The 7,779-nt window shown below is 36.7% G+C and overlaps 1 pseudogene; it reads left to right on the forward strand.

Annotated features, from left to right (window-relative positions):
• The first annotated feature begins 6,546 nt into the window (after positions 1-6,546).
• On the forward strand, positions 6,547-7,265 carry LOC101573133 (annotated as a pseudogene).
• Positions 7,266-7,779: the final 514 nt, after the last annotated feature.

A 7,779-nucleotide genomic window follows, 5' to 3' on the forward strand; every position in this document is an offset into this window, starting at 1 on the left:
CTAAAATACATGCATGCCAGAAGTGGAATGTTAATATAAATGATGAAGCAAAACACAGTTTTTGCCTTAAAAATATCATTAATATGATTTAAGCTGATCATGACTTATTTAAATCCCAGTTCTGATTCAAGGTGAGATGTGATAGAAAAGAAAGACATAACATATAGATTCATAGGTAACCTTTCTCTAGATTTTATACATCATCCTAAAAATAAAAGTTTTTATGGGGTCAGAGGAACAGTTCAGAGAAAACTGAACATCCCCTTCTCCCAGGCTAAACTCTATACTCCTTCAGCCATGTAGATACTCATTGTACTATAGACAACAGAAGTGCAATTGGACTCTGGACAGTATTCTTCTTTCCAAACCTATTTTTCCTACCTGGTTTAATTTTTAAGACTATTAATAGCTAAAAATAAATATGCTTCATATTTGCCTACCTTGCTGATTTGAGCAAGTTATTTCATTTCACTCTTCCAAATATACACAAGGATCTCTTCCTATTTAGGCTTGTTTTGCATTTTCCATTGTTTTATTGGTAACAGTATTAATAATATAGAAAATGGATAATTCCCTGAGAAGTTATCAAGATAGGGTAGTCAAGTAACAGAAAAAAGTGAAACAATCAATCCAAAAAGTGTGGAACCATAATTAACATAAAAATATTCTCATCATTAGAAATCTGAAAATTTAAGTATAGTAGCAACAGACCATTTTCTATGAACATCGTGACCCCAAAGCTATTCTATGTATTTATATCATCTTTTTTACTCTCACCGTATTTCTTACTCAGAGAGATAGCTTCATCTTCATTTAAAAATTAAGTAAATTATGTCATTCCTGGGTTAGGACTTGTCATTCACACTTACAAAGACTGTGCCTTGCTATGAACTTTAAGCCGTTTCCGGTTTGCCCTGGGAATACTCAGCCAATCTGGAGGTGCCTGCAGCTGCAGGGTTGAGTAGGAGGTGACGGCTGGATTCCAGTTTTACCCTTACTCCAAAGTGCTCCACAATAACAATGTTTTAGCACTGCGATGACAGACAAGTTCTCTTCTGTTTATAACTGTGAAAACAGGTTTTATATTTTACTTTCATACTGAAAAGCAACAGGCTTTGCTTCGACCCTTAAGAGCATGTTTAATTAAAATAAATGGAAGCTGTCTGGAAGCTTCACTTTTATTTATCTAAACAGTAAATGTGAAAGATGACATTTCATTATCAGATTTTTATCGTGTTTACCTTGCTTTTCGCTAAGGTATGCACCTTTATGATACTTTGTTCATAAAATTCACAGCGGATCTGATTTGCCAGGAATCAACTCTGATTCATCTCCACCCTACTGGTATTTTTCAGTTCCTAAGTAACCACATCAGGGTAAACAAGAAAAGCTATGAACCGGGTCAGGCTGGCTGCACAAGTCAAGGTACACTGCAGCAGCCTCAGGTTCACGAGAGGTTGAGTGATCCCAGGAAGCGCCGTCCTGTTCTCTCACTGGTTTCGAATCTTTAGTACAGAAAATAAATCCATTAATATTAACATGAAGATAATATCTGTGACTTCAAGTTGTTGCTGTCATTGCCCCACCACCATATCTTGGGTAGTGTACAGTGGATAGTGTACAGGGATTGCACATCACTTTTACAGTGCAATAAGATTGAAAAACTACTTTCATTATAACCATTTTCCTCTGCAACCTAACAAATTACAGAACATATAAATATCCCTACTTAATTTCCCTTTCACACTCACACAAACTAAATACACAATGCTTCTGACGAATAGAAAAACAAAGAATACAAATCACCTAATTTTTATTCTCCATAAGTATAATAAGCATATAATTTATTTACCACTATTACCATAATTGGTGATCATTTGCCATAAATGTTTCATCATGTGTCTTGGCCTTATGATACTATTCAGTGAAATATTAAATAATTTTCATGTGCTGAAATATTGCCTGTTTTGTTTCTATTGTAAATATTACTTATGCCTGTTTGTTGTTTAATTTAGAACCTCAAGAATTAGAATTTATGCTTAGAAAAAAGAGTATTAATCAATCACATTTCTGACAAAATCTTTTTGTTGTATAAAGATTATACTGAAATATGTAGACCTCAGAATACATATCAATTCTGCATCCTCCTAAAAGAATATTTTTTCAGGGGCCAGCGATATAGCGCAGTGGTCTATGGTACCTGCTTAGGCAAGCTTAGGCAGTCGCAGGGGACTGTGGTTCCATCCTCAGCACTAGATGCCACAGTTGAGCTTGGGGTTACATTTCCATAGTACCAGCCCTGAGCACGAGTATTGCTCTGATTTCAAGCCAGTTGGGGTTACGTGGTGAATTCAAGCCAGCCAGAACTATACAGAAAGACCTAGCTTAAAAACAAATAAACAGATGTTTTTTCTAAATTATCTTGATTTTATTTATTTACTTACTTATTTACTTATTTAGAGGTACCAGGGACTGAACTCAGGACCCTGCACTTCCCAGGCAAGTGCTTATTCTACTGAGCTATCTCCCTGGTTCTCTTGATATATTTTAAATCTTGATTCTTAATCTCAGTTTTCTAATATGTAATATTATATATCAATTTTTTTAATTGTGAAAGAATCATCAAAATGACTTGATGCACAAGTTACCATACTATGCTTTATGTTTGAAATTCACCAATGCCATTTTATTAGGACTTAATTATGACTTAAATATGATTATACAATGTTTACTTTTTATTAATAGCATGAAATAATTCTATTTCACAGTTGTACTTAGCAGTGTAATGATACTGGAAAAGGTCTTGACGTTCAAAGTTATGCATTCCTTGGAAAGTGATTAAGCGAAGGCTAAAGTTGTTTACTCTCAGCAGTAAAGGGCACATATGTCTTAGCTACCTTTCCCCACACTGAGACACAGTTCTCAACATCCCCAGTGTGAAGGAAGAGAGGTTGTCTTGGCCCTACTCTTGAGAAGTTTCAGTCCTTGCATGTCTGAGAGCATGGAGGAAAGGACTGAAGAGAGGAAAGCTGCTGTCATCATTGAGGACAGGAAGCAGAGAGTGAAGGAAGGAGTTGGGGAGGGATATGTTTCCGTGGCTTCATTTAAAGAGGAAAGCAGGTATTTCCTGGGGTTACCAAGACTTATTTGATGCTACTTTGTGCCCAGTTGTATAGGCACATGCCTTAGACTTACGATATGATTACAGACCACTAACTCCAGTGTGAGTTGAAAGCATTGTTGTAGGCAGCTAAATCAGATAGAAGTATTCTAGGCAGTCAGACAGGGCCAGGCCCTCAGGGAGACAGCATGGAAGACAAGATATGTTGCAACTGTGAGAGAGATGGATTCTCCCACTGTGGGCCAGATCTAAAGACCAAAGACTGAACAAAGCTTTGCTCCCTAAAGATAAGCATCTAGGATTGGTCATCACCTTGGGGAAGCCAGGGCGAGTCACTACTCCAACCACTACAGCTGCTACCAGATGAATTCCTGTTCTATATTTGTGCCTGCTCACTATGTCACTTGCTTCTTCATTTGGTACTAGATTTCATCAATTTTACCTGAGCAGTGGTGCTTGTAGTCTCTTCAGTTGACCGTAGTTTTGTTCCACCTCATTCCCATCTAAGTGAATTTTCATGTCCTCCACCTTAGACCCACCTCACTGTATGGTTTTACTCTATACAAGTCCTTGGAAGAGACAGCTTCCCAGGGACAACTTGCCTGGGCCCTCCTTCTGTCCCTCTCTCTCGAACTGACATATTTTTCCCCAATAAATATGCTTTTAACCTCTGTTTGTTCCTAAAATTCATTCTTAGGTTTTAGAGAATATGAACTGGTCCCAGGTAGCTTTCAGGTTGGGAGTTTCATTCCCCTATATCAGCATCATCAGTAAAAAATGCACTGATAGACTTAACTAATGAACTTCTCATCTAAACAGCTACTTAGCATCAGATCTTTACTCTCATAGCCTTGTTGCCCAAAGAGAAGTTGATTTGCTGAGGCCATACACCATCAAAAGAAAAGCATCAGATTTTCATCGCAAATGCTCTCTCTTAGCTCCAGTGGTTCTTACACGGATTTTCCTTCTGGCCAGTGCTTCCTGTCTTTCTTGTCATCCTTTTGTTTGTTTTGTTGCTTTGAGCAGGACTTTATTACATACTTCAAGCTGGCTTTAAGCTCATGACAAACACAAGGCTGCCTTTGAACTTCAGTGACTTTTCTGTCTCAGGTTTCTAAGTGCTAAAATTATAGATATGTACCACCATCTCTAGCCCTCTCCTCCTTTAAATATTTCATTTTGTCCCAAATTCAGAATCTTCTTGCAACCATCCATGATGAAATGCCCATGACACCGTCTTTTCTAAATAAGAAGAGGGAACAAAGAGAAGTTCATGTGAAAATTTTAAAGTACAGATAAATTAATTAGCATGTGAATATGCCCACTGTGACTATCTGTATAACTTTACTTAGAGGTGTTGAATGCACATTACAATCAAGTTAGCTTTCTGAGCTGACTCAGAGATTAAAATTATTAGAAATTGATTCTGCAGAAGATTAGTTAAGGAGGACTCCTAAAAATAAATACTGGCAGAAGGGATGGAAGAAAAGATTTGGGTAAGGGAAGAAAGTTCCACCTACCCATAACCCTGGCTGATCTTTTAGTGCAAGCAATATATTCAATGGTGCTCCCACATTACAAGTTCTGTCTGTATCAACTGTCCTTCATAGAACCATGTCAATCAATCTTTGACTGTGGGCCACTCTTGGAAGGCAGACTAAGGAGATGTCTTCTTTTGAATTGAATCATCTCAGAAGTAAACTGAAATCTGAAGATAGTTCACTGATGCCACTTGGAAGAGGAGGGTAAGCATCAAAGTTTTCTTTTCTAAAGAGATCCGAGGAGTGTGTGGTAGCCATCTTCAGAAGTGAAGCGGCATCAGTGGAGAGGTATAGGCTCACCTGCTGGGAGAGACTGTGATCAGAATCCTGGGAAGAAACATGGGTGTAGAATCAATGAAAAAGTAAAGGCAGGTATGACTTACATCCATTGAATTCAAGTGAAGCCAAGTTTACTTGTATTATGATACTACTATAGTCTATTAATTTCTTCTGGCTTCCCATCTCTTTCCTTAATGATTGGCTATCATAGGTAATTGAGAAAAGTATGAAAAGATAATATAATTGCCTGAGGAATGTGATAGAAAGGAAAAATATTTTTTGGTACAACTTTGCATATTTGGTCTTGAGAAAGAGAGGGACTATTGCCCAGAGAGGCAAAGAGAGGAAATGAATTCTCCAGGTTCAGAAGAAAGTCAGTGGATCACTGCAAGCGTCTCTGAACACATACGTTATCCCCAGGATGCTGACACTGTCAGAATGTCGAGCTCCTTACTTCCTCATTTCTGAAAGTTCTGTCTCTTATTCCATCTGGTGATAAGCTGAAAATGTTTAGGAACAATATTTTCTTTTATAAGGGAAACCTCACGTGCATGATTACAACTTGGGAGCAAACTGCATCATTCTACCAAATATTTCTCACATTCTAAGTTAAAACCATAAGGACAAATAGTGAGTTTCATGATAAAAACTATTTGTGCTTCAGAATTATAAAGTGCAAAGAAAAAATTCATTAATACTGCAAAGTCTATATGTGGACTACATAAGCTGTTAGCAGAGTGTTAATGCATAATAAACAGAATTATTAAGATGAAATCATAATGGTGATACAAATTGAACATATGTTATATATTTTGGTATTTTAATTAATGAGGAACTCATCATGATTTATTGCTAGTTCAAAGATCATTTGAAAAGCTAAAATGCTTATAAAATGACAAAACTGATGAACTATGTAAAAAACAACTGTTTAATATGCAATGGGGCTATAAATTATCTCCAGCATTTGTTTATTCACTGAAATGCAGCTTATTTGCATGTTAGACACAAATGAACAAACTGACTTGTGACTTCTTCAGATGAGATTCATAGTCTGTTAATTGGGAACGGGAGGGAAGAATAACAGATATTAAACCATACTTCACTTTTTCTTGCCCATATTCAATTCAGTTCTTTTTGCCAATACCAATCCAAATAATTTCTCCAAAAAGTCCTTATCATGTCATTCTAGGATGATATTTATATTTCATAAAGTAGTAAATTAAATAGCTCCTTCATCTCTCATTGTCCTGGTAATGACTGAAATGTATTATGTTTAAATTTCATTCAAAATTAATGCCCTTTGTTCAAACTTATTTTTTATGATTCTTGATCATCACATAATTTTATAAAACTAAGGAAAAGCAGGCAGTAGAATTTAGAGAAGAAACAACTTCTGACATTGCCAGTCTGGCAGATAACCCACTACTATTATGGACTACTGGACTATATTGGATTATTTTGCTGAATTCATGCACCTATAATATTTAAATGACAACGAGATGACTTTCTCCTCTAGTGGTTCTCTCTCCCACTGTGATAACTAGAAGGCCTTACCTCAGCTGATGTAGCCATAGAAGATGGTGCCTTGCTCTCTCGCACACCTAAATGATTGCTCAGAATAGTCCCCTTCAGAAAATTATACACATAATAAAATTTAAAGGGGTTGTCCAACGCTGGATTGTGGCAGAAAAAGGTGCATCCAACGAAAAACATGATGCTTCAATGTTGAATTTACAGAATCTGTTTGAGTAACTTGTGCACTGGGTGAAGGAAATGAGCTCCAATCCATCCAGTTGGCGAAGGACTTTGAGGCTTTCCATAAGAAGTGGCAGAGAACAGACCATGAGCTGGGGAAATGCAAGGATCTTTTGATGAAAGCAGAGACTGGGCGTAGCGCTCTGGATGTTAAATTGAAGCTTGCAAGTAATCAAGTGGATGTAGAGATCAAACGGAGACAGCGAGCTGAAGCTGAATGTGGGAAGCTGGAATGATAGAATCAGCTGATTTGAGACATGCTCATGTGTGACACATCTGGCAGCATGCAACTAAGTGAAGAGCAAAAATCAGCTCTTGCTTTTCTCAACAGGGGCCAACCATCCAGTGGCCATGCTGGGAATAAAAGGCTGTCAGCCATTGATGAATCTTGTTCCATTTTATCAGATATCAGCTTCAACAAGACAGATGAAAGTCTGGCCTGGGATTCTTACTTGATGAAGAATTTTAAACTGAAGAGCAGTCAAAAAATGTGTTCTAGAAGCCAACAACTTGTTGATGGACTCCCTGGGCCTGTGAAGAATACACGTTCCATTGGATCAGGAGAATGAATCCATACTTGCAAAAACTACAGCGACTGTTCCCAATGATTTCCAACTTTTTTTTTAATAAAGGAAAGTCATTCTCTTTTGTCTTTGCACTTTGGATGCTGAAATTTTTCTATGAAACATAGCTATAGCCATATATATAAGAATATCTTCTGTTAGAATTATTCACGGTGTCTGTAAAAATGGTTTTATTACTTAGCATATTTCTAGTTCATATTAACCCTGTCTGTAAGACACTTACTTAGAATAATATTTTGAGAAAAGTAAATACATATTTTCAAAATGAAAATAAACAAATAAATAATTTTTTTAAAAAATCTGATACTGTTAGATTTTTTGTTACTTAGCTCTGAGGAAGAATCCTAACATAGTAATCTTCCTGGTTTCCCTCTTTTTTTATACTCAAGTGGAAAAAAAAAACTTTTTATTTTATGACATGCAGATCAGCATAGGACAAGTAACATAGACCCTCATACAACTTTACCTCCCACCACACTTTAACATGAAAAATATCAAA

This window comes from Octodon degus, unplaced genomic scaffold (assembly GCF_000260255.1).
Source record: "Octodon degus isolate 3935 unplaced genomic scaffold, OctDeg1.0 scaffold00013, whole genome shotgun sequence".
NCBI classification, from domain to species: Eukaryota; Metazoa; Chordata; class Mammalia; order Rodentia; family Octodontidae; genus Octodon; species Octodon degus.